This window comes from Melozone crissalis, unplaced genomic scaffold (genome assembly GCF_028551555.1).
Source record: "Melozone crissalis strain CALT ecotype California unplaced genomic scaffold, PUWL_Pcris_2 ptg000046l_1, whole genome shotgun sequence".
Taxonomy (NCBI): Eukaryota; Metazoa; Chordata; class Aves; order Passeriformes; family Passerellidae; genus Melozone; species Melozone crissalis.
Window position 1 is genome coordinate 6,098,875 of NW_026535824.1, and position 26,789 is coordinate 6,125,663.

Below are 26,789 nucleotides of genomic sequence, written 5' to 3' on the forward strand. Positions count from 1 at the left end.
ATGGGGCCAGTGCCCAGAGCAGCCTGGCCTGAGCAGAGCTGTGGGGCCAGAGCTGGCTGGGCTGGGCTGGGGAGAGGCCCTTGGTGCTGCCCAGAGCTCAGGGCAGCTGGCAGAGCTTGCAGGGAGCTGGGCTGGGCTCAGAGAGCCTGGCCCAGAAACCATCAGTGTCCATCTCAGCCTGGCTGAGCGTGCAGGGGCAGGACTCAGGCCAGGCCTTGTGGGGCAGGGCCAGCGCCTGTGCAAGGCATTGAAAACAGGCAAGTGGCCCAGAGAGGAGGCTGCTCTGTGCCCTTGGTGGCATGGACAGAGCAGGGAGGGGGTCCAGAACATTTGTCAGCACCAGCCTCTGTGCCCGTGTGTTGGCAGCCCTGGCTGCTGAGCCCAGCTTTGGCCTGGGCTGAGTTTGGTTGTGGCCCAGCTCCATCCTCCTGCGGGGCTCAGGGCCTATTCCCAGCCGTGGTGAGCCCTGGCTGCCTCTCTGCTGGCCCAGAGGCCGGCAGAGCCCAGGCAGGGCTGTCTGTGCAGCCCCGCAGGTGCCAGGGGCTCTGCAGGAGCTGGCAGAGGCTGCCCAGCAGGGAGGCCATGGGGCACAGAGCCCCAAGGCTGCTGTGGGCACCACGGCACAGGGGCCGTTCCCAGCCGCAATGCTCCTGGCCTGGGCTGGGCCTGCACAGGGGCTGGGCCACCATGGCTGGGCCAGCACAGGGCCACAAAGGGGCCACGCAGCCACTGCCGGGGCTGACAGCAAGGCCAGGCACACACAAGCAATTGCTGAGCATGGCCTGCACTGGCCAGACCTGACTGAGCCAAAGGCAGAGCTCAGCTGGCCTTGGGGCTGCAGGAACAGTCCAGAGCCCAAAGAGCCTCCATGGCTGTGCTGGAGACTAAGGCTGCAGGAGGGAAATGCAGGGCTGCTGCGCGATGACGAGGGCATTGAATTCCAGCACACACCTCAGCTCTCTGATGATCCCGGCACCATGCTGGGCCCTGTTTCAGACTGGAGCAGAGCAGATGTTGATGGGCCAGGAGCCCTGTGGGGCTGTCAGGGACCTGCAGCTTGCAAGGTGCCCTACTCTCTCTCAGGTGCTCTCAGAGAGATCCAATTCCAGCTGGGCACCTCAGGGCACAAGTGGCACTGCCTGTTCATGGGCACACAGCTGATGTCTGCCTGGAAAGGGGCACAGGTTTAAATACTTGTTAGTTTCTAATATACAAACAAATCTTTATTATCTGGGTAATCTGAGTACTTTGAAGTTATAGCAAAGTTTTCCCATCAAAACCAGGGATTTCCTGGAAGCATACTGATGGCAGAAGGAGAAGAAATACTGATCTTCCCCTCTGCTTGTGTCCGCAATATTCATTCTATGATTTAATCTTTCTTTTCCATCAGGTGTTTCCAGCCCTCCTGGTTAAATGGCCATGTCTAAGGACATCTCTTCTTTTAAAGCAGGTGGATCTATGTACTTCCTGCTGCCCCCAGATTTACTCCTTTAGGTCCTCTCTGGTCACTGAAGTACCTCTCAACTGACTGATTTCATACTTTGAGCTGCAAGAATTTGCCCAATATTTCTGAAGTTCAAATAAATATATAATTAAACATCATGTCATTTCTGTTTATACTTATCACAGTATTGTGTTTTCTTATGTCCTTTTTTTAGAACTCTTCCTGTACAGAAATCCCTTGGTGATCGGGGGTATGTCAGATGCTTCTGGGACATCCCAGAGAGCTGAGGGAAGAGCTGTGATGGTTCTTAAACTGTTCAAATGTTCAACTTGTGTTTGTTGGCAAGAAACCTTTCTGTGCCTCTGGATGCCACCAGTCCCTGACCACAAAGGACAAAAACCTGATGAGTTGTGGTTCCCACTGCAGGGGCTGCACTTGGACCTTGGCTCTGCACAGGAGAGCTCTTCATCCCCTTTCTCTCTTTTCCTCCCTCTGGGCATGGAGGGAGCTCCTGACTTCAGCGTGTGACTCGTGTGTGCAAAGAGCAAATCTGGGCAGAATTGGGGCAGGGAGGGTTTGGGGGGACCTTGGGATCTGTGCTGGGCACAGAAGGTGTTTTCCATTGCTCTGAGACTGTCTGCTGTGGAAAGTGGATTCAATATCCAGCAGAGGAATGACTTTTGCATTTGATGGAGCTGTGCCTTCACTTGGCTTTGTTGGCTGACAAGAAATGAACATCCCTCTTTTTCTTGGGCACCTCCTTCTCCAAGGAAAGCAGGTGGGAGTTGGAGCCATGGAGCTGAAAGCTGCAGGTGCAGCCTGGGCTGGAGGGAGCTCAGATTTGCACAAGGCTGCTCTGAGTGCCAGGGCTCGGATGGGGGAAATGGTGGGGTGGGGGTAGGGACAGATCTGATTGATTGTCAGCCATGAAGGATCTTGATTTTCATATCTATTCAAACAGCATGAGGATGTACTTGGATTCAGTGTCAATTGAAGATTGCACATATCAATTTATTAACAGGGAAAAAAACCTAAACGGGACCTAAGAAATCTTTTCTCACTGTTTTTTAAAATAGAATATATTCAGTTTGAATGCACTTCTGAAATCTGCCTAATTAACCACAAAAGATTTGAAAACTGAAATCAAATTATCCCCAGAGGCTTGGCTTGTTAAAGTGTTCTGAATGTTACTGAGCCCTGGGACACTGAATTCCTGCACTGAAGAGCTGAAGGCTCTAGAGCAAGCCTCTAGAGCAGGAAAATTCAGCAGCAGCCTCCAAGTTGCTGAGGATGTCAGCAGCCCCCACTGAGGCCATCCCTGCCCAGAGACCGTGGGGGAATGGGCAGACAAGGAGAGCATCCCTGGGGCTGGGGCAGCACAACTCAGAGGCACCAGAGGCTCCAGCTGGGCAATGGAGTGTGGAATGTGGCTGGGAGCTCAAAAGAACAAAACAGCCTTTACTGCGAACTTTAGAAAAATCAGAGAAACTTTTGCAAAAGGTTTAGTATGACGTTCAATCAACAAAAACCAATTCTCAAAGCACTGACTTGGCCCATTCACCTTCACGAACTCTTAGCTTCATCAATTTTAAGTTACTCAAATTCTACAAGAAGCGTGAATTAAAAAGAGAGAAAGACAAATAAGATACAGAGGAGCACACACACAGCTACCAACTCCTGGATTCCAGCAGTGTTCAGATAGAAGTTCCTAGAGGAGGTAGGGTCAAGATGTGTGCTTGCCTTGTGGTCAGCCTTTAATACCCCTTGGTCTCCCTGGGCCCTTCCCCCAGGTGGGACTTGGGCTCATTGGGTCCCTCAGGAGCTGGGCTGGGGCTGCAGAGGTGGCTGTGGAGCATTGCCTGTGCTGTGCCAGGGACTGGCAGACACTGCTGGGCTGGGATAGAGGCTCTGGGGATACTGGGGTCACAGGGCAGGGCAGGGCAGGGGTTCCAGGGCAGGGCAAGGCTGGACCTGCCCCTTCCTCCCCCCCACACAAAATGTTTTGAGCCAACAATCTCCTCCAGTCTGTCACTACAGGGAATGCTGGAAGTGAAATCCCATTTGTGGCCATGGGCACCTGGTTCAGAAGGACAGTTCTTTTCCATAGGAAGGAAAGCACAGAGCTCCAAGGTTTGGAAGGCAGGTGAGAGCCTCAGTAGGCCAAGGCCAGCCAGACGTGTCAGGAATGGCAGATTTTTTTTGGAAGCAGTCTTTGAATTTAGGGAATTTTGGATGTGGAAACCCAATCTCGGCCATGGGCACCTGGAGAGGCAGGACAGTTCTTTCCCATGGGAAGGAGAGCACGGAGCCTCCCTCAGTGTTTTGGGGACAGATGAGAAGTGACTATTGTGAAACCACTGTCAGCCAGATTTATCCTGGCAATATTCCTATGGGAACAATCTTGGGATATAAGGAAATTTGGAGGTGAAATCCCAATTCTGGCCATGGGTGCCTGGAGCAGAAGGACAGTTCTTTTCCATTGGGAAGGAAAGCACAGAGCCCCAGTGTTTCAGCAGCAGATGAGAAGTGACCCTCAACATGCACAGGTCAGCTGGACCAGTCAGGCAGTCCATGGGAGGCCAAACCAGCCAGAGCTGTTCTGTGCTCCCTAGGTTTTATGGGGCCCCACAGTGTCACAATGGTCCCTTGGTCTCACAGGGCCCCACAGTGTCACAATGGTCCGTTGGTTCCATGGCCCTGTGCTGCTGCATTCCCCCCTCCCCTTCTCAGGCCGCCCTGCCAGCTGAGAAATGCTCCTTGGGCCTGGGCCTTGGCCAACAGCCCCTGGGCTCAGCCCCTCTGCAGCTCAGTACAAACACTGCTCCAGGCACTGCTGCTGCCCAACCAGCTCCTGGTTTCTGTAGGAGCAGCCTGGGAACTGTTTTTGTTCCCTCAGTGGCACCACATCCCTGTTCTCACACTGCCAAAGAAAGCTGTTGATGCCAAGTGTGGCCAGGATGAACCATTGCTGGGACTGAAGCCCCTCTCTTGGGGCCCTACAAACAGCGCTCCAAAAGGAGCCCTTGGAGCTCTCCTGGGCCAGCGACTCCCTCTGAGTGGGGCCTCTCCCAGCCGGGAACTCTCCCGTTTGCTGCACTCGGGGATCCCAAACAACGACGGAGCCTGGGCCGATCCCCCCACTCCTCCAGGCTCAATCCTTTGCCCTTTGCTGGGGAGATGCCAAAGGATCCACAGGGAGCATTCCCTGCCCTCAGGGGCACTGTTCACAGGTGCTTTGCACTGACTCTTTATGTCTGTGTGCACACAGGAGTGCCTGTGCTGGGGAAATGTGGCAGAAATGCTGCTCTCTGAGGGTTTTGAGAGCCTTGGATAGCTGAGTCCGTCAGGCCTGTAAATGAGGTTAAGTCATGAGGCCTAAGCAAAGTTAAATGCTTCTAACAGTTGCTCCTTTGCTAAGCTGTTATGTTTAATAAAAGGTATTGGCTAAGTTAAGTACTGGTAAGTGTTATACCACTGTTAAATCATTAAGTCATAGGTTTTAAGTTAGATTAAATACCATTAAGTGTTGTTATTTGCTAAATAGTGAAGTTGAAGGTATCAGTTAAGGTTAAGGTCTGAGTTCAGTTTTGTTAAGTTTGGGCTCTGTTAAGTGTCCTTGTGTCTCACACACACACACACACACACACACACACAGGGACAGTTCTTGATTCATTTCTGGTTTGATTGCCTGGATTTTGTTTGGTTTTGTTGTTGCTTTGTTTCCTTCGTGTGCCTCAAGTGTCCAGTCAGGAGCAGAGTGACTCTTGGCAAGGAACTTTGTGCTGCTGTCCCTTAATATTAAATCTGGTTTTTGCTGCTCCCTTGCTGGGGATTTTTTCAGCGCTCTCAAGCCCTTGTTCATAACAGGGAGAAGGAGCCCTGGCCCAGGCTCTGGCCCTGGGGGACACGGGGATGCTGCCGGGAGTCCCTGTCCCCCTGTGCCACCCCCAGGGCCCTGGCCCCCCATCCCTGTGTCAGGATCTGGAGTCGATCTCGTGGAACATCCTCTGGGGGAGGCTGCGGGGCCGGGGGGACCCGGGGGGACAGGGGACCCCGCTGTGCACGAGCAGGTTTGGACTGCTCTGGGGGGAACTGTGATGGGCACCAGGGCAGAGTGACCTCCCCAGTGACCTCACACAGCCCCTGTGATGTCACACAGCCTCCTGTGATGTCACACAGTCACCTGTGATGTCACACAGCCCCCATGTGATGTCACACAGTCCCCTGTGATGTCACATTGCCTCCTATTATGTCACACAGTCCCCTGTGACGTCACACAGTCCCCTGTGGTGTTACACAGCTGCTCTGTGATGTCACAGAAGGTGCTGTGATATCAAAGAGTCACACTGTTATGTCACAGTTTGTTCTGTGGTGTCACAGGCTGCTCTATGATGTTACACAGCCACCCAGTGATGTCACAACCCATTCTCTCATGTCACAGAGCCACCCTCTATGATGGCAAGGCTCTATGGCCTCACACTGTCGAAGGAAGGAGACCAGGACACCAGATGGTCATCAACAGGTCTAATTTATTGATTGATTCAGCAACCTAAATACAGTACATAATGAGCCCCATACATATTGCAAAAGCTGAGCTCAGGATTGGCTATTCAGCTACATGTCAACCCGCCTTTTTTAGCCTTTATCTACATTCCTGTGGTTAGCAAGAATAGCCACTTCTGCATTCCACACCCCGTCCTTGTATAACTTCAGCATCTTCTTTGTGAACAAGGACACCCTGCCTGCGAAAGGGCCTCTGCCCTAGTTAGGACATCTTTACCAAATTGATTCGGCTGTGTCCCCTCTCCTCAAGCCGCTCTTTGACAAAACTCTCCACATCACACTACGATGTCACAAACAGCTGTGTGATGCCACAATCCCCTCAGTGATGTAACAAAACCCTCTCTGTGATGCCATACTGCCACTCTCTAATGTCACAGCACACATTTTGATGTCACATCTTGCTCTATGATGTCATACAGCCATGCCTTGATGTCACAACCTGCTCTGTGATGTCACACAGTCCCCTCTATAATGCTGTATCTGCTCAGTGACCTCACTCAACAAACTCTGTGATGTCACCACCCAACCTGTGGCCTCACACAGACCACTATATGCTGTCACACAGCCCCTTGCTGACATCACAGCTGCTCTGTGCCTCCATGACACAGCCACAGAGGTGCTGTTGTGACACAGCCCCCTGGGCCATCCCACAGCCCCTGCCAGTGCTGAGCCCCTGTGAGCTCTGTCTGTGCCCTGCTGGTGTCCCTGAGGGGCCCTGGCAGTGCCCCAGCCCTGCTGGGCTGTGCACAGGAGCTGCTCCTCGCCAGAGCTGTCTCTCTGCAGCGCTGCCCTTGCCAGGACCTGCCTCTGGGCCAGGAGCCCGGCCCAGCTCAGCAGCACAGACACAGCACAGGGACTTTAATGAGCCTCTGGGGCTTTGGTGCTCTTTGCATCAGACCCAGTCCCTCACCTCTGAGTGTGCTTAAAGAACTTCTCAGGGACTCAAAAAGAGGGTGAAACACTGAAATTGCTCATACTTTAAATACATCTTTCTGAGGGACAGGACTGAGAAAATGTCCCCAGGTTCCATGTAGAGGAGAACACTGGTGGCAGTCATGACAGGTGGGGACAAGCAAGGGAAAGGTGTCTCTGGTGCTGAGCAAACCTGCGCCTCTCTCCCTGCAGGTTGTCGGCATCCCCTGGCTGCCCCACCTGGCTGGGCCCTTCCTTTGCTGACAGCTCTGCCTCTGCCTGCCCACACAAAACCTTGGGCTGCTCCAGGCTCCTGCTGGGGGACGTGCTGCACCACAGCCCTGCCCCTCCAGGGAAATTCCTTTCTCCTGGTGTTTAGTCTGGACCTTTCTAACTGCACTTGGTGCTATTATGTCTTCTTCAGGATCATTCCTACTATGAAGAAAAGCTCCAGTAACTCTAAAACCACCCTTCCATCCCTCCATGGCTACTCCTGTTCTGTCCTCAGTCTCCACACCACTGACCCCAGAGCCATCAGCCTCTACCTTCTGGTTTTGCGATGAGGCCTCCAAATCCCATCTTGGGAGACTTTTGTATCTTCTCCAAGGTCTGTGAAAATGGAAAAATAGTGGTCAAAGGTATTTTCTCCCAAATGTTTCCTTGACAGAACAAGGGTCAATATCTCTAAACTAAACAAGGGTGGATTTACATTTGTTAGAAGGAGGAAATATTTTACAGCTATGAGAGTGGCACAAAGCTGTAGCTCTTTTTCCAGATAAGTGGATTCCCCATCACAGGAATTGTCCAATATCAGGACAATTTGTGCAGCCTGACCCAGTGAAACCGTCTCATCCCTAAGGACGGAATTCCTAAGGACGGAGTTCTCTGTGTTCTCTGATGTGCTGGGTGCCCTCACAATGCTTCTGGCCAGAATGTCTGCTGAGGGCAGCCAGGCTGCTGCAGGGGCAGTGACCTCACAGCCATCACCATGGCAGCCCTGTCCCTTGGGCCTGGTTCTCCCCTTTCCTCTGCCCCTGCCTTGTCTCTGCTGGCATGAAGAGTTTTGTCATTAATATCTTGTCCCCGAGGTGCTGGGGCCAATGGCTTCCCAGTCAGGCTCCTGGAGCAGAAGTGGCTTTTCAGGGCCCAGCCAGGAATGAGCCCTGAGGCAGCAGCTCTGCAGTGGTGGCCACCAGGCCGGGCTGCCAAGGGAGGCTTCTGGCCATGGCCTGCAAGCAGCTGCTGCTGCCAAGGTGCCTTTGGTGCCTCAAGCTCTCCCTGGCACAGCTCCCAGCACGGCACTCTGCCCTTGTGCCCGAGCCCTTCCCTGTGCTGGGGCTGGCCTGGGGCTTTTCCTGCAGCGGGACCTGCCCTGCTCATGGCACAGGAAAGGCAGTTCCTGCTGGAGCAGGAGGCTCTGCCTGCAATGGCCTCCAACAACTCCAGTGAGGTCCTGCTGACTTCAAAATTGCTGCCTAGAGCACTATATTGTAATAATTGTTATAGCTCCTGAACTGTGGAGTAAATAACTGTGCTAGTGATCTTTCCGTGTGATCATGATCAGAATAAGCCAGAGACATATTTATATAAATGTATCTGGTATTCTGTCATTAATCCTGCAGGACAAATTGTGTTAAAGTTGAATTCCACCTGTTCAATCTTTTACACCTTTGACAAAGTCTGGGGCTGAGATTGGATCTAGCCGCTCCCAGTCTCCTCTCTTAGAAGGAATTTTAGAAGTCGAGGGGCCCTGCAGAGGTTTCAGGATCCATGGTGGCTGTTGAGTGTCGTTTCTCCACCTCATGTCTCAGCAGGTGTTTCTCCAATAAAGAAAAAAAAGCTTTTGCCTGAAGCTCCCACTGTGCCCATGACAGGAACCCCTGGGAGTGTCTGGGGCATCCCGGGTCTTTGGCAGCCTGGGGGCTCCTGGGATGTCATCGTGGAGCCCCCGTGAGTGCCTGTGACAGATCGGTGCCTTTGCAGCCCAAGGTCCCCTGGGATGTCACCATGGAATGGCTGTGACAGCTCCTGACCACACGGCTCTTTACCATCCCCAGAAAGCCCTGGGAGGTTTCCATGTAGCCCCTGTCTGTGCCTGTGACATTCCAGCTCTGAAACAGCCTGGAGACTCCTGGAAAGTCCCCATGGAACCCCTCTGAGGGCCTCTGAAAAATCTGATCCTGTCGTGGTTTGACAGGAAATGGGACATCTGGGATATGTTGTTTTGCTGTGGTTACCAATGGGTGGTCGGAATTTAAGATGAGCGCCTGGTTTGACCAGTGCGGCATTTGGATCCGCCTCTTGAGACTACGAACCCAAGGGGTTAAAAGCAGGGCTCTTGTCCTTCAGAGCCCTCTTGGGATTTCCGGCGTGAAGAAGTCTCTCCCCCGGCCCAGTTGCTGGCTGGGCTGGGGGAGGGGAAAGCCACGTGGGCCATCTACGGTAGGCCCGGGTTCGGAGGAAGGGTGGCGGACCCTTGAGCGACCTGTTTATTCCCCCTCCCCCCCCCCCCCCCTTTGGAGATGGAGAGAATGCAGCCCGTGCTACCTTGAAACTTGATATCATGTGCCGGCAGGCAGCACGGCTGGGAGGAGAAAGGGGGGGGCAGCGGGCAGTCCGGCCGCCTGGGAGAGCTTTTAACCCTTGTGGAGAATGAAGGCTTCGCAGAATATTGCCTTTCCTGGGAAAGGGATAGGAGTGGAAGATGAAGGAAGAAACCAGGCCAGTAAGGGGGGTCTGGCAAAGGGAGAAGAGAGATGTTGAAGGAATGGAGGAAGATGGAGTGGCAGTTTTTGCTGGACTCTTTTTTGTTGTATATCCATGGACTGTTTCCTGGTGAGGCAGAGGCTGTATTGCAGGGGGAAGCGGAGGCTCGGAGTCAAGAGAGTTTGGTTTTGAGACCCCTCGGCCCCAGGGGGTATAGAAGACATGGGGGGGACAAAGGTCCCAGGGATGTGACTGTGCTCTGCTTGGAACGAGACGAGGCATTCTTAAAAGGCCCTGAAGGCAGACCCCTGCTCCATCCGACGCCTGGTGGTGAGAGCACCTTGGCATGGAAAGGAGATGTCACAAGATAGCAAGACTCCGGGCGGATTGCTGATTGTGACAAGAAGTCCGTGGCACAAGGAAGGACTCCGTCTATCCCTTATGAGCTGAAGATTTGATTTTTTTTCTAAAGGGTTGTGCCAGACCAAGTGTGGATAATTTTTGGAAATGTAAATGTGCTTGGGAATTTGGTGGGAGGAGGATAAGGAAGTGTTTCTGTGTAGTTTTCATTCTCCTTGTGTTTTTTTTTCTTTGTGTGTGTAGTTTAGTAATTGTGTGTGTAGTTTAGTTAATAAACTTCTCTTTATGTTTAAGTTGGAGCCTGCTTTGCTTATTTCCTGGCCACATCTCACAGCAGATATCAGGTAAAAGGTATATTTATGGGGGCTCTGGCTTTGCCAGGCCTAAACTGTGACAGATCCTTAGCAGGCAACCATCACTGGGACCCTATTGCTATGGTCAGTTTCAATGGCAGCCATCACCAGCCCACTATTGTTATGCTCTGTCCCTCGGCAGCTCCATGGAGACCCCATGCCAGGGGTGGTTGCCATGGACACCAGCTGAGACCTGCAGCCAGAGCTGTTGCCATGGCAACCATTGGCAGCCCCATCCCCAGGCTCATGGGATCCCAGAACCACAGAATTAGCTGAGCTGGGAGGGACCCATACGGATTCTCCAGTCAAAATGCTGGCCCTGCACAGGACACACCAACAATGCCAGCCTGGGCCTGGCAGCGGTGTCCAAACGCTGCTGCAGCTCAGAGAGCCCTGGAGCTGGGACCCTTCCCTGGGGAGCCTGGGCAGGGCCCCAGCACCCTCTGGGCAAAAACCTTTTCCTGACATCCAACCTGAGCCTGCCCCGACTCAGCTGCAGCCGTTCCCTCCACTCCTGTCCCTGGGCACCAGAGGGAAGAGGTTCCCACAGCCCCAGCCAGGGACCCGCTCCCAAGGCTGTTGCCATGGCCACAAGGGCTGGGACCAGCTGGGATGCTCAGTTTCCACGGGCCGGGGTTCAGGAATGGGATTCCCCAATTTCCTGCTCCTGCTAAAACCACGCTGCCCTCGCTGCCCTCCCACCTCCCATGGAAAGCACAAAAGGCAAAGATCCTGGGCTGGGATAAGAACAATTTATTGGGAACAGCAACGAGATAAGGAACAAATGGAACAGAAAAACTATTGATCACAGAAGGGATAAATAAAACTGTTTACAGGGAAAACTAAAACACAACTCACTGGCTCTTCCCAGCAACATATTTCCCCCACCTGGAAAGGACACTCTTCTTCTCAGGGAGAGAGAGAGTCCCTTTCCTGCCCCTGGCAATAACCTGAGGTGAGAATGAATGTAATGACAGGACCATGGAAAGACCCTCATGTTCTTCAGTTCTACACCATGTCATTGACAGGGGAAGGTATTGGGGCAGTTGTCTTCCCAGCATGGATCATAGGGAACATGGATCACCCGCGCTCTTCCCAACGTTAGACCTCCATTGGGGATGAAGCTGGAGCAGTTCACAAAGCTCCTCCTGCAGCTGGGGCACTCGCAGGGCTTCCCTTAGTGGCACCTCCATTGGTGTTTTGTCATGTTAGAGCTATGGGTGAAGGTCTTCCCACACTGGGGACACTCGTAGGGCCTCTCCCCAGTGTGGATGTGTTGGTGGGTGATGAGGTGGGAGTTTTGCTTGAAGCCCTTCCCGCACTCAGGGCAGCGGAAGGGCCTCTCATCCGTGTGAATCCGCTCATGCAGGAGGAGATTGGAGCTGCTCTGAAACCTCTTCCCACAGGTTGGGCACTTGTAGGGCCTCTCCCCAGTGTGGGTGCGCTGGTGCCTGATGAGGTTGGAGTTGTTCTTGAAGCCCTTCCCACAGTCGGGGCAGCGGAAGGGCCTCTCCTCTGTGTGAATCTGCTGGTGCTGGAGGAGACTGGAGCTGGTCTGAAACCTCTTCTGACACTGGGGACACTCGTAGGGCCTCTCCCCAGTGTGGATGCGTTGGTGCCTGATGAGTTCTGACCTGTAGCTGAAGCCCTTCCCACACTCCCCACACTCGCAGGGCCATTTCCCGGTGTGGATGCGTTGGTGGCGGATCAGGGTGCTCCTCTGCCTGAAGCTCTTCCCACACTCCAAGCACTTGTAGCCCTTCTCTCCATCATTAAGCTGCTCATGGACCACCAGCTCTGAACCCTGGCGGAAGCTCTGTCCACCTTCCTGGCTCAGGGAGGGTCTTTCCTCCTCAGAGCACCCCAGACTGGGTTTGCAGCCCCTCTTCCTATGGAATCTCTGGGGAGTTTCCTCCCCGTTGGATTCCTGTGCCCTGGAGTCACTCATCACGGCCTCTTCCTGCACGTTCTGCTGTGGGGATTTGTCCTCCCTGGTCCCAATCCTCATCTTCCTCTCTGGGGACGGAAAGAGAAGGAGAGGATGGGATTTGCCTCTGTGCCAGAGGGCAGGGGAAGGAGATTCCCCCAGTGCATCTCCAGTAGGATGGTGTTGGCAGCAGGGTTGTCCTGCAGCCAGGGGCCATGCTGGGCTGGGAGATGGGGCAGGAGAGAGGGGGAAAGGGGCACTGATTTCCTTCTCACCTGCCTGGGTGTCCTGGGGATCCTTCTTGTTCCTCACAGCCTCCTTTTCCATCTGGCAAAGGTTTGGGGATGGGAAATTCTGTTTTGGGAGGAAAACAAGGAATGAGTGCATTGAGTTTTGCACTGGGTTTAAGGCAAACCTGGGAAGGGTCTAAACCAGAATTACAATTTAAAAGAAAATGAAGATCAAGGCAATGATACAGAAACACTGTCTTAAACTGACAGAGTCAGGATATAACCTGACACCCTGTATGTAAGGGTGGTGGCAGCAGTCCCATTAAATGGTGGCTGCAGTCCTGTTGGAGTGATGAACGTGATTCTGTCAAAGCAGTGATGCTGTAGAAGGGTCTGGCCTTCCTCTGGAGGTCCACTGGTGGTTCTGCAGCTCTTGTCCTCTGGGAATCCAGTAGGCAAGCTGCTCCTGGTTGTAGCAAGGCTCAGCTTATATCCAGGCAGGAATGCTTGGATCCTCCCCCTGGGCGGAGCATCCCACAAAGGGATAATGGAATTTTATCAGTCCTGCAGTGACACTCAATGGCCCATTAGCCCAAGATATCTCCCCTGGAGGGCGTTGTCAGGGCTGAGTCATGGAAGAGATAAAGAACACTGCCCCACCTGTTTCTAACAGTTTATGGAGATGGTGATTGAAAACATGCATTTGGTTACATCTTGCATTGCAACCTGAAACAGTGGGGTAATCCCTGCTCAGGGGGGTGAACACCACCCCCCTTACCCAAACTGGCTCAGGTGTAAAACCCCCACACACAGGGGACAATATCACACTTGCCCTGCTCCAGGGGAGGTCTCTGTCCCTTGTCACTCATCTTTTCTCTTTCTTTCCATCTCTCTACCTCACATTTACTGTTCAATAAAAACCATTTTGGATTTGGTGTCGTTAGCACCTTAATTGGGGCAGAGGAATCTCTCTAACAATTTGCATAACCAGACTGTGACATTATTTTTGCACAGTGTGTTTAGGCGCTGTTCTCTGAACCCAAGTGCCTTTGACAACAGCATGGCTCCCTCCACTGACGAGGTTGTGGTTCTCTCTGGAAGAACTCTTGGAAACTTGGACACAGTCTCTCCTTCCTCCTGCGGAGCTTATGGAGCTTATAAAAGTTTTTTTTCTTTATGGGAGAAATGATGAGGAAAATGGCTTTTATGGCTGGCCAGTGTAAAGAAAATAATTTGCTGCCTTTCCTTATAAAGTTGTTAAAATCACTGGAGGAAACGGAGCAAATCTTACCAGTGAGACCGACAAGGTTCATTCACCCCATGGTGAGGAATGCAAGGCAGCTAAAAGTCCCAGAAGAAGCCCAGCTCAAGTAGATAAATTTCCGAATAAGTCCTGAATTCCCAGGCTTGGGGGCTTTACCAAATGTGACAATCATTTTTCTCTTTATCCCTGTCACCTTTGTTACTGCTACACACAGCTTTCCATTCCTTTTAATAATCTGTATTGGGCCAAATTTCCACTTTCCTTTTATTGAAACCTGCCAGCAGCTTAGCTGGAGCTGTGCAGGAAGCAATGAATATTGGAATTGCCACTTCACTGCTTGGATTGTCAGTTTATTCATGTTTGGGATTTGTTTGCACTTTCATCACAAGTTACTTGTGGGAAGACTATATATTCTTCACAGTGATTTTGCAGAGTCAAATTTGATCTCTGCCAAGTTTATTTTGTCCAGTGCCCAGAGGATGCTCAAGGGGTCTCTGTGCCTCTCGCACTGGGGGATGCTTGGGAGGGGTTTGGCGGGGGGGGGGGGGTTCCTCTCCCTGTCAGCCCAGACTGTTCCCCAGGGGGTTTCCCTGTCCCTGTCACCCCAGGCAATTCCCCAGGGGATCTCCATCATTCTCACCCCAGGGAATGCCTGGGGGGTTTCCCTCCCTCTCATACCCTGTGCCAGGGGGTGCTCGGGGCAGTCTCTGTCCCTATCAGCCCAGGGGATGCTCGGGGCTCTCTGTCCCCTCACCCTGGGGGATGCTCGGGGGGTCTCCATCCCTCTGGTCTCAGGCAATGCCCGTGCAGGGCTGGGGACCAGGGGCTCTGTGTCCCTCTCACCGCTGAGGGTGCTCGGGGCTGGGGGGGCTCTCCCACCTTCTCACACCTGGGGAGGCCGGGGGGGGTCTCTGTCCCTCTCAGCCCTGCTGTGACCTCACCCAAACATCATCGGGGTCAGAGGGACAGAGACACCCCCAAACCCCCAGAAGGGCTGAACCTGGGATTTGGTTTGGGGCTGAGGATTTTGGAAGGGGCTGGAATTGGGGCTGGGCTTGGAGTTGGGGCTGAGATTGGATTAGAGCTTAGATGGGGGTTAAAGCTAGACATGTGATTAACTTTAGGGCTGGGGCTGGGATTGGGTCTGGGGCTAGATGAGTTTGGGACTGGGATGAGAATAAATACAAAACTGTGAGTGTGTCTAAACATGGAGTGAGACTGAGACCAGGATCAGGGTCAGGTTTGGGATTGAGCTCACCCAGAGCGGGACAGGGGGGATGTCACAGTGGGAAGGTTTGGGGAAAATCCTGGTTTGGGGAAAAACAAGGTGTGAATGCCTTGGGCTGCGGACTCCTCCAACCCATGTCCATTTCTAGAAGTCACCTGATGTCCAAAAATCAAGAGTGAATAAAAAAAAGCCACCAGGAGTTTCCCATTTCCAGTCTCATCCGTCTTGGTTTATGGTTGCTCCCCCATCTCAGGGCTGCTGGGGATTCCATCGGTCCTGGGGATCCCTCCTCTCCAGGGTCCTGCTTTTGGATTCTGGAAGGTTCTGGGGTCCCAAGGTCCCCCTCTCCAGCCTCCCCTCAGTCCAGCCACTTGGGGTTCCCCTTTCTTTCCACCACCCTGTTCTAGTTTAAGGCAAAATCGGTTGAAACCCTCCAAAAGGAGTTTCCTCTAGAATGCCGATTCAGCAGCCCCACCCTCAGCCAGTCCGGGAAAATATTTCCGGGGAGAAAAGTGGAAAAAAACTTTATTCTACAGGCAAAGCATTCACCAACACAAAAAATTGAACAATATTAAGCAAGGAAAACTCCTGCTGCTCCAAAATAGATGACAGACTCTGAAAGTCCCTCCTTGAGTTGTAGCTCTGTGCACTCAGTGTCTTATCAGTGCCTTATCAGTCTCTTATCAGTCTATTACCAGCCTCTTATCAGTCCATCCAGCGCTGGAAATGCCTCAGCCCAGGCCCGTCCCAGTGGGCTTCACGGAGGAGCTGCCGGTGGTGTTCTGGGTGTTCAATCCAGAGCAGATTTAAACAGCTCCAAAGAAAAAGAAAAACCACAGTCCAGGGAACTTCTCTGCCTCAGCGAGCTAAAAACTAACTAAAAGCAAAGGAGAGCTCTGTCCTGCTCTCTGTCCATCCAGCAGCTGGAATGTAGAGGAGTGAGTACAGTTTCTGAAAACAAACTGCGGCTTCTTCCTCCTCCCCTTCGCTCTCAGAACCAGCCTTAAAGGTGCAGAACTCATTTCTGGGCTAAACAGACCGATGGGGGTACGAGCATCATGAAGTCACCCCAGGACACGCCCCTGTCAGGGTCAGGGGGTCCCGTCCCCGCCTCATCTCCGGGCTGCCGGGCGTCCCCCAGCTCCGGTATCGCCCCTTCCCCTCTCTCCGCCCCGGGGGTCCCCCGTTCCACAGCCCCGGCTCGCACGGGGATCCCCAAAACCAATGTCCCGCCCCGTCGGTACCGGGCCATCCCCACGTGGACCCCCCGGGACCCTCCCGAGGGGCGATCGCGGCTCCTCTCCCCCCGAAAAAGCTCCTCTGAGGGAGCCCGGAGATATCCGGGGCTCGAGTCCGGGATCTGCCGGCTCCGAACACTCTCCAAAACATCCTCCTGGAGACCCCTGGCTGGAGCCGGGGCGAGCTCGGCCTCCGCCCTCACCTGCGGCTCGGGGCTGGGGGCGATGCTCCCGGGGCAGGGGGCGCTGCAGGCTCGGCGTGCGGGCGCTGCGAGCGCCGCGATTCTCCCCCTCCTGCTCCTCCTCTCCCTCCTCTTCCTCCCGCATTTCCTCCGCTGCCAGCCCCGACCCCCCTTTCCCACCGCTCTGCCCCGCGGCCCCGCAGCACCGGCTGCTGGGTGGGGGAGCCCCCGATCGGCCCCAGGGCTGGGCAGGGGGCTCGGGGACCCCCCCGGGGCGGATCCGTCCCCCCGGCCCGAGCCCCAAATTCCGCTCCGCGGCCGCCGGGCTCTGCGGATCCGCCTGGCAACCTGTGAGTCATCGGCAGGAAAAGCTCTGGTTGGCTGGAAATTGTTTACAGCGTCCTCTAATTGGCTGGAATTGTGAAAGGCGCTGCTCCCTGCGGGTGACCTTGGGAGCTGTGGAGTCCGGGCCAGAGCCTTTTCCTATTTCTTTCTGTTCTCTGAGACCATTTTCCAATTTCTTTCTGTCCCTCTGAGAGTTCTTCCCGATTTCTTTCTCTTCCTCTCTCCTTCCCGTGTCTCGTTCAGTTCAATTCAAGTTCGAGCAGATCCGGAGATTTCGCTCCCATGGTCTCATTCGCTCATTCACTGGGGCAGAGGCGTCTTTCCCTTGCGAAATCTTAACCCATGGGCGGGGTCATTTCCCAGCCCAATCCTTCCAGGATTTTGTTGCGGACTCGCTTCCATTTCCTCCCTCCCTCTACTTCCAGCGGGGAAGGTGCTGGAAAATGCCCGGCAAAGCCACCTTTGCTGTGTGCCCACAGAGCTGCTGGACCTTGTCCCCTGGCCCTGCACAGCTCCTTGGGAGGCACGGCAGGAGCAGCACCCTGGGAGCTTCGGGAATGCCCCTCTGGCATCCATGGCAAACACTGCCAGGGGCTGGAATTCCAGTTCCCGGCCAGGTAAAGATGTTCCTGCCCTTGAAGGCAAAGCACTTAAGAAGGTGCCAAAAGCCAAGTGGAGCAAGATCCTACAGTGACATTTCACTGCCAGCCTTCCAAACTTCACCCATGGCTGTTGTAGCCCGTGGATTGGGAGTTAAATCATGGCAGGGTCTTTGGTGGGAGCTGCTCTGGGTCAAGGGAGACCCTGAGAGAGAAACAGAGCAGGGAAAGAGAGGCAGGAGAGAAAGGACGGCATAAACGCAATCAGCTGAGAAGGTGGCACTCAGAAAACAGACCAGAACTGACTGAAAGTGAATGGGACAGAAAGAAATAATTCTGCACTTTTCATTTCCTATCAAAATACAATTTCTTCATTTTCTCAAAAACCTCCTCCCAATGTCATTCAGCAGGGCTGTAAGAAAGTTCTTTGTTCTCTGTCAATATTCCAGGCTGCAGCCACAAGCAAACAGGGAATGAGGATTTTGCTGCTCCTGGGGAGTTTGACATCGTCAGCTGAGGAGAGGAGGAGGCACCAGAAGAAAAGAGCAGCTGGGCTTCACCCTTCCACAGGAAAAAGAGTGGAGAAAATCTCTCATCCTGTCTGCAGCTGCTCCCACAGGGATGTGAGGGCTGATCCCAGAGCCCCAAGGGTCACAGTCAGGGCTGCCCTCAGGGAATGCTCACCTGGTATTGAGGGGCAGTGTGGGAGCACCTGGATCTTGGGGCACCCAGCTGCTCCTCATGTTTGGAGGTGCCTGAGGAGGGCTGGGATGATGCCAGGGACATTCTGCAGTGACATCCCCCCTGTCCTGCTCTGGGTGAGCTCAGTCCCAAACCTGACCCTGATCCTGGTCTCAATCTCACTCCATGTTTAGACACACTCACAGTTCTGTATTTAATCACATCCCAATTCCAAACTTGTCTAGCCCCAGACCCAATCCCAACCCCAGCCCTAAAGCCAATCCCATGTCTAGCATTTACCCCAATCCCAGCTCTAATCCAAATCTCAGCCCCAACTCCAAGCCCAGCCCCAATTCCAGCCCCTTCCAAAATCCTCAGCCCCAAACCAAATCCCAGGTTCAGCCCTTCTGGGGGTTTGGGGGTGTCTCTGTCCCTCTGACCCCGATGATGTTTGGGTGAGGTCACAGCAGGGCTGAGAGGGACAGAGACCCCCCCCGGCCTCCCCAGGTGTGAGAAGGTCGGAGAGCCCCCCCAGCCCTGAGCACCCTCAGCGGTGAGAGGGACACAGAGCCCCTGGTCCCCAGCCCTGCACAGGCATTGCCTGGGGCCAGAGGGATGGAGATCCCCCAAGCATCCCCCAGGTGAGGGGACATAGACCCCTGAGCATCCCCAGGGAACGGGGCAAAATAAACTAGGCAGAAATCAAACTTAATCCTACATAAAATACTTTGATGAATATTTGATTTTCCCGAGAGTCACATGTGATGGAAATGCAAATAAATCCCAAACAGGAATAAACTGACAATAGAAGAAATTCTGTGGCAATTCCAAGTTTCATTGGTTCCTGCACAGCTCCAGCTCAGCTGCTGGCAGGTTCCAATAAAAGAAAAGTGGAAATCAGGCCCAATACAGATTATTAAAAGGAAGGGGAAACTCTGTGTAGCTGTCACAAAGGTGACAGGGATGAAGAGAATAATGATTCTCACATTTGGCAAAGAACCCAAGCCTGTGAATTCCAGAGTTATTTGGGAATTTAGCTACTTGAATTGTGCTTTTTGTTGGACTTTTAGGAGCCTTGTGTTCCTCACCATGGGGTGAATGAATCTTGTCAGTCTTGCTGGTAACATTTGCTCCCTTTCCTCCAGTGATTTTAACAAACTTTTCAAGGAAGGACAACAAAATATTTTCTTTTTCACTGGCCACCTCTAACAGCCATTTTCCTCATCAGTTCTCCCATAAGGTGCTCAGAGGAAGCTGTGTCCAAGTTTCCAGGAGTTCCTCCAGAGAGAACCACAACCTCCTCAGAGGAGGGAACCATGCTGTTGTCAAAGGCACTTGGGGTCAGACAACGGTGCCCTGAACCCACTATGGCAAAATAATGCGACATTATTGAGAAAATAATTGAGATTATTTTCTAAATCTGCTTAAGAAAATTGTTGGAGAGATTCCTCTGCCCCAATTAAGATACTAACAAGACCAAATTCAAGGTGGATTGTACTGAACAGTAAATGTGAGGTAGAGAGAGAGTTGGAAAGAAACAGAAAAGCAGGGAGAGTAAGGGCGTGACAAGGGACAGAGACCTCACCTGGGGCAGGGCAAGTGTGACATTGTCCCCTGTGTGTGTGTGGCCTTCCCGGGGTGGGGGTTTTACACCTGGGCCAGTTTGAGTAAGGGGGGTGGTGTTCACCCCCTGAGCAGGGATTACCCCGCTGTTTCAGGTTGCAATGCAAGATGTAACCAAATGCATGTTTTCAATCCCCACCTTCAGCAACTGCTATAAACAGCTGGGGCAGTGTTCTTTATCTCTTCCATGACTCAGCGCTGATAACGCCCTCCAGGGGAGATATCTTCTGCTAATGGGCCATTGAGTGTCCCTGAAGGACTGATAAAATTCCATCATCCCATTGTGGGGTGCTCCGCCCAGGGGGAGGAGCCAAGAATTCGTACCTGGATATAAGCTGAGGCTGGCAACACCAGCAGCACCTTGGCTACTGGATTGCCAGAGGACAAGAGCTCCATAACCACCAGTGGACCTTCAGAGGAAGACCAGACCCTTCTACAGCATCACTTCTTGGACAGAATCACGTTCATCACTCCAACAGGACTGCAGCCACCATTTAATGGGACTGCAGCCACCACCCTGACCAACAGGGTGTCAGGTTATATCCTGACTCTGTCAGTTTAAGGCAGTTTTTCTGTATCATTGCCTTGATCTTCATTTTCCTCTTAAATTGTGATTCTGGCTTAGACCCTTTCCCAGGTTTCCCTTCAAACCAGTAAAAAAACCAATGTGCTCATCTGTTGTTTTCTTCCCAGAACAGGATTTCCCATTCCCAAACATTTGCCAGATTGAAGAGGAGGCTGTGAGGAAGATGAGGATGCCCCAGGACACCCAGGAGTGAGGAGGAAGTCAGTGCCCCTTTCCCCCTCTCTCCTGCTCCATCTCCCAGCCCAGCATGGCCCCCAGCTGCAGGACAACCCTGCTGCCAACACCATCCTACCGGGGATGCACTGGGGGGATCTCCTTCCCCTTCCCTCTGGCACAGAGGCAAATCCCATCCTCTCCTTGTCCTTCCTCCCCCAGACAAGAAGCTGAGGATGGAGACCAGGGAGAAAAAATCCCTGCGGAATAACCTGGAGGAAGAGGCTTTCATGAGTGACTCCAGGGCACAGGAATTCAACGGGGAGGAAAATCCCCAGAGATCCCACAGGAGGAGGGGCTGCAAACCCAGCCCAGTGTGCTCTGAGTAGGAAAGATCCTCCCTTAGCCAGGAAGGTGGACAGAGCTTCAGCCAAAGCTCTGAGCTGGTGGTCCATGAGCAGCTTAATGATGGGGAGAAGCACTACAAGTACTTGGAGTGTGGGAAGAGCTTCAGGCACAGCAGCACCCTGATCAGCCACCAACGCATCCACACCGGGGAATGGGCCTGTGAGTGTGGGGAATGTGGGAAGGGCTTCAGCTACAGGTCAGAACTCATCAGGCACCAACACATCCACACTGGGGAGAGGCCCTATGAGCGTCCCCAGTGTCAGAAGAGGTTATGGACCAGCTCCAGTCTCCTCCAGCACCAGCAGATTCACACAGAGCAGAGGCCCTTCCGCTGCCCCGACTGTGGGAAGGGCTTCAAGCAAAACTCCAACCTCATCAGGCACCGGCGCATCCACACTGAGGAGAGGCCCTACAGGTGTCCTCAGTGTGGGAAGAGCTTCACCCAGAGCTCTCACTTGACCAGTCACCAATGGAGGCACTGGTAAGGGAAGGCCTCCAATGCCCCAAGTGCATGAGGATTTTGTGCACTGCCCCAACTCCAGTAATAGGAGTATCCATGTTGGGAAGAGCCCTGATGATCCATGTTCCCCAGGATCCATGCTGGGAAGACACCTGTACCTTTTCCTGTCCCTGCCAATGACATGATGTGGGATAGAAAAACATGAAGGTCTGGCCATGGCCCTGTCATTACATTCACTCCCCCCTCAGGTCATTGCCAGAGGCAGGAAATGGACTCTCTTTCTCCCTGAGGAGAAGGGTGAAATTTCCAGGCATGGGAAATTGTGGCCAGGAAGACCCAGTGAGTTTTGTTGAGTTTTCCCTGTAAACAGTCCCTTCTGCTATCAATATTGTTTCTGTTTTTGGTTGTTCCTTATCTCATTGCTGTTCCCAATAAATTGTTCTTATCCCAGCTCAGGATCTTTGCTTTCTGTTCTTTCCATGGGAGGCGGGAGGGCAGTGAGGGCAGCGCGGTTTTAGTGAGAGCAGGAAATTCAGGGATCCCATTCCTGAACCCCTGTCTGTGGAAACCGAGAATCCCAGCTGGTCCCAGCCCCGGTGGCCATGGCAACAGCCTTGGGAGCGGGTCCCTGGCTGGGGCTGTGGGAACCTCTTCCCTCTGGTGCCCAGGGACAGGAGTGGAGGGAACGGCTGCAGCTGAGTCGGGGCAGGCTCAGGTTGGATGTCAGGAAAAGGTTTTTGCCCAGACGCTGCTGGGGCCCTGCCCAGGCTCCCCAGGGAAGGGTCCCAGCTCCAGGGCTCTCTGAGCTGCAGCAGCGTTTGGACAGCGCTGCCAGGCCCAGGCTGGCATTGTTGGGGTGTCCTGTGCAGGGCCAGCAGTTGGACTGGAGGATCCTGATGGGTCCCTCCCAGCTCAGCCAATTCTGTGGTTCTGGGATCCCATGAGCCTGGGGATGGGGCTGCCAATGGTTGCCATGGCAACGGGCTGTGGCTGCAGGCCTGAGCTGGTGTCCATGGCAACCACCCCTGGCATGGGGTCTCCATGGAGCTGCCAAGGGACTGACCATAGCAACAGGGGGCTGGTGATGGTTGCCATGGAAACTGACCATAGCAACAGGGTCCTGGCGATGGTTGCCTGCTAAGGATCAGATTTGTCACAGGCCCTCAGTGGGGTTCCATGGGGACTTTCCAGGAGTCTCCAGGCTGTTCCAGAGCTGGAATGTCACAGGCACAGACAGGGGCTACATGGAGACCTCCCAGGGCTTTCTGGGGATGGTAAAGAGCCCTGTGGTCAGGAGCTGTCACAGCCATTCCATGGTGACATCCCAGGGGACCTTGGGCTGCAAAGGCACCGATCTGTCACAGGCACTCACGGGGGCTCCACGATGACATCCCAGGAGTCCCCAGGCTGCCAAAGAGCCCTGATGTCCCAGACACTCCCAGGGGTTCCTGTCATGGGCACAGTGGGAGCTTCAGGCAAAAGCTTTATTTCTTTATTGGAGAAACTCCTGCTGAGACCTGAGATGCAGAAAGTACACCCAACAGCCACCATGGATCCTCAAACCCTTGCAGGGCTCCTAGACTGCTAAAATTTCTTCTAAGAGAGGAGACTGGGAACAGCTGGATCCAATCCCAGCCCAAGAATTTGTCAAAGGTTTATGTGTAAAAGATTGGACAGGTGGAATTGAACTTTAACCCAATTTGTCCCACAGGATTAATGATGGAATACCAGATATATTTATATAAATACAGCTCTGATTGATTCTGATCATGATCGGACAGAAAGATTTTAACTCGAGTTATTTACTCCACAGTTCAGGAGCTTTATCAATTATTAGAATATAGTGCTCTAGGATGCAATTTTGAAGTCAACAGATTGGTCTATGACATCAGAGTTTGTTGTGGAAGTCACTGAGCAGCTACAGAATCATAGAGGGGATTCTGTGACATCACAGAGCAGGCTGTGGCACCATGGCATGGCTGGATGACATCATAGAGCTGGCTGTGAGGTTCAAAGTATGTGCTGTGACATTAAAGAGTGCCAGTATGACATCACAGAAAAGGTCTCGTGGCCTCTCTGAGGGGTTTGTGACATCACAAAGCTGTCTGTGACATCATAGTGTGAGGCAATAGAGCAGACTCTGCCATCATCGAGGGTGGCTCTGTGACATCAGAGAGTGGGTTGTGAAATCACTGGGTGGCTGTGTAACATCATAGAGCTGGTTGTGACATCACAGAGACTTCTGTGACATCACAAAGCAGATGTAGCATATCGTAGGGTGACATCTCATAGTTAGCTGTGTGAGATCACAGGGGCTGTGTGACAACCCAGAGTGGGCTGTGACATCACTGGTGGCTGTGTGACATTGCAAAAGAGCTGTGTGGCATCATAGGGGCTGTGACATCACAGGGGCAGTGTGACATCATGGGGGCTGTGTGAGGTCACTGGGGAGGTCACTCTGCCCCAGCCCCCCTCACCGCTCCCCCCAAAGCAGTCCAACCCTGCTCGTGCACAGCGGGGTCCCCTGTCCCCCCGGGTCCCCCCGCCCCCGGCCCCGCAGCCTCCCCCAGAGGATGTTCCACGAGATCGACCCCAGAGCCTGACACGGGGACGGGGGGCCAGGGCCCTGGGGGTGGCACAGGGGGACAGGGACCCGTCGGCAGCGTCCCCGTGTGCCCCAGGGCCAGAGCCTGGGCCAGGGCTCCTTCACCCTGTTACCAACGAGGGCTTGGGAGCACTGAAAAATCCCTGGCAAGGGAGCAGCAAAAACCAGATTGAATATTAAGGGACAGCAGCACAAAGTTCCTTGCCAAGAGTCACTCTGCTCCTGACTGGACACTTCAGGCACACCAAAGAAACAAAGCAGCAACAAAACCAAACAGAATCCAGGCAATCAAACAGAAATGAGCTGAGAACTGTCCCAGTGTGTGTGAGACACAAGGACAGTGAGGGCAAGGATAAAACGAATAAAGAAATAAAAGCTTGACAGAGGTCAAACTTAACAGGACTTCACTGATACCTTAACCTTAACTGATACCTTCAACTTCACAATTTAGGAAAAGAACAGAGCTTAACAGCATTTAACCTCACTTACAACCAATGACTTAAGGATTTAATAGTGGAATAACATTAAACAATATTAAACTTATCTTATAACATAGTAAACTTTGCAAAAAAAGAAACAATACCCTTTTTAACTTAACTTATTTGTCATGATGTAACCTTACTTACAGGCCTGACTGACTCAGCTGTCCAAGGCACTCAAGCCCCTCAGAAAGCACCATTTCTGCCACATTTCCCCAGCACAGGCACTCCTGTGTGCACACAGACACAAAGACTCAGTCCAAGGCACCTGTGAGAAATTCCCCTGAGGGCAGGGAATGCTCCCTGTGGATCCTTTGGCATCTCCCCAGCAAAGGGCAAAGGATTGAGCCTGGAGGAGTGGGGGGATTGGCCCAGGCTCTGTGGTTGTTCAGGATCCCCGAGTGCAGCAAACGGGAGAGTTCCCGGCTGGGAGAGGCCCCACTCAGAGGGAGTCGCTGGCCCAGGAGAGCTCCAAGGGCTCCTTTTGGAGCGCTGTTTGTAGGGCCCCAAGAGAGGGGCTTCAGTCCCAGCAATGGTTCATCCTGGCCACACTTGGCATCAACAGCTTTCTTTGGCAGTGTGAGAACAGGGATGTTGTGCCACTGAGGGAACAAAAACAGTTCCCAGGCTGCTCCTACAGAAACCAGGAGCTGGCTGGGCAGAAGCAGTGCCTGGAGCAGACAGTGTTTGTGATGAGCTGCAGAGGGGCTGAGCCCAGGGGCTGTTGGCCAAGGCTGAGCCCCAAGGAGCATTTCTCAGCTGGCAGGGCGGCCTGAGAAGGGGAGGGGGGAATGCAGCAGCACAGGGCCCATGGAACCAAGGGACCATTGTGACACTGTGGGGTCCTGTGACACCAAGGGACCATTGTGACACTGTGGGGTCCTGTGAGACCAAGGGACCACTGTGACACCGTGGGGCCCCATAAAACCTAGGGAGCACAGAACAGCTCTGGCTGGTTTGGCCTCCCATGGACTGCCTGATTGGTCCAGCTGACCTGTGCATGTTGAGGGTCACTTCTCATCTGCTGCTGAAACACTGGGGCTCTGTGCTTTCCTTCCCAATGGAAAGGAACTGTCCTTCTGCTCCAGGCACCCATGGCCAGAATTGGGATTTCACCTCCAAATTTCCTTATATCCAGGGATTGTTCCCATAGGAATATTGCCAGGACAAATCTGGCTGACAGTGGTTTCACAATAGTCACTTCTCATCTGTCCCCAAAACACTGAGGGAGGCTCCATGCTCTCCTTCCCATGGGAAAGAACTGTCCTGCCTCTCCAGGTGCCCATGGCCGAGATTGGGTTTCCACCTCCAAAATTCCCTAAATTCAAAGACTGCTTCCAAAAAAAATCTGCCATTCCTGACACGTCTGGCTGGCCTTGGCCTACTGAGGCTCTCACCTGCCTTCCAAACCTTGGAGCTCTGTGCTTTCCTTCCTATGGAAAAGAACTGTCCTTCTGAACCAGGTGCCCATGGCCACAAATGGGATTTCACTTCCAGCATTCCCTGTAGTGACAGACTGGAGGAGATTGTTGGCTCGAAACATTTTGTGTGTGGGGGAAGAAGGGGCAGGTCCAGCCTTGCCCTGCCCTGTAAGCCTAGCCCAGCCCTGCCCTGGAATCCCAATCCCCCCAGAGCCTCCATCCCAGCCCAGCAGTGTCTGCCAGTCCCTGGCACAGCACAGGCAATGCTCCACAGCCACCTCTGCAGCCCCAGCCCAGCTCCTGAGGGACCAAATGAGCCCAAGGCCCACCTGGGGGAAGGGCCCAGGGAGACCAAGGGGTATTAAAGGCTGACCACAAGGCAAGCACACATCTTGACCCTACCTCCTCTTGGAATTTCCATCTGAACACTGCTGGAATCCAGGAGTTGGTAGCTGTGTGTGTCCTCCTCTGTATCTTTCTCTCTTTTTAATTCACGCTTCTTGTAAAATTTGAGTAACTTAAAATTGATGAAGCTAAGAGTTTGTGAAGGTGAATGGGCCAAGTCAGTGCTTTGAGAATTGGTTTTTGTTGATTGAACGTCATACTAAACCTTTTGCAAAAGTTTCTCTGATTTTTCTAAAGTTCCCAGTAAAGGCTGTTTTGTTCTTTTGAGCTCCCAGCCACATTCCACACTCCATTGCCCAGCTGGAGCCTCTGGTGCCTCTGAGTTGTGCTGCCCCAGCCCCAGGGACGCTCTCCTTGTCTGCCCATTCCCCCACGGTCTCTGGGCAGGGATGGCCTCAGTGGGGGCTGCTGACATCCTCAGCAACTTGGAGGCTGCTGCTGAATTTTCCGGCTCCAGAGGCTTGCTCTAGAGCCTTCAGCTCTTCAGTGCAGGAATTCAGTGTCCCAGGTCTCATTAACATTCAGAACAATTTAACAAGCCAAGCCTCTGGGGATAATTTGATTTCAGTTTTCAAATCTTGTGTGGTTAATTAGGCAGATTTCAGAAGTGCATTCAA